The sequence below is a fragment of the Myotis brandtii genome, unplaced genomic scaffold, assembly GCF_000412655.1.
Source record: "Myotis brandtii unplaced genomic scaffold, ASM41265v1 scaffold744, whole genome shotgun sequence".
Lineage (NCBI taxonomy): Eukaryota > Metazoa > Chordata > Mammalia > Chiroptera > Vespertilionidae > Myotis > Myotis brandtii.
Genome location: NW_005370965.1, coordinates 1437707 through 1438540, shown reverse-complemented (window position 1 = coordinate 1438540; position 834 = coordinate 1437707).

Genomic DNA, 834 nt, shown 5'->3' with positions numbered 1-834 from the left:
GCCAGGCCCCATAAAGGTGGTGACTTCTTGAACTTGAACCTTTTTGAAGTCATGGGTTCCTGCTTCATTGCCCTCTGGCCTTCAGGAACCCCTACCTGCCACCCCAACTCAGAGAGCCTGGGGTCTCCTCTGCTCCCAGAGGCTGGCTCTAGGCCCCCAAAGTCTGTCCTATTCTACATCCCTTCCCCACCCCAGGGGCCCCACTGGTTCAGGCTTTGCCTCCCCTGACGCCCAACAGCAGGCAGCAGCACAAATAAACAAAGGGACATTTGAACCAGGAAGAGCCTGTGGCTGAGTTCAAACCAGGCACCGGAGGTTTTTTCTCATCTCCCACCAACTCCTTTTATGGTCTCTGGGTCCGGTTCTTTCCTCCTAAATCAGAACTGGAAAGGCCTCAGGAGTCACTGGGTCCATTGCACCAAGACGTTCCTTTTCTACAGAATAAAACACAACGTGCTGCTTTCGCATCTCCAGGCAGGTTCACGAGACTAGGACAGGGCGGGCAGCGTCTTGCCAGGGACGTTAACTCCAGCCCTGGGGCGGGACCCGGGCACAGCGGCTTTAGGAGGCCCAATCCCCACCCCTGTAAAATGGGGTCCAGGGTGAAGGACCCCAACTGCGACTTCTTCTAAGGCCCCGCCGCAGCTTCGGAGGTTCCGAGGAAGGCCCTAGCGAGTATTTATTTCGGCCCCACTCGGTGGGACCCTTTCCTTCTCTCTGCCCTGGGAGCTGCGGGAAGCTCGCGTGTCTGGGAGCACGTGCGTGTGAGCGATCATGTGTGTGCAGGGGAGTGTGCGCGGCGGCACACACGTCCGCGCCATTGCTTGGGTCTGT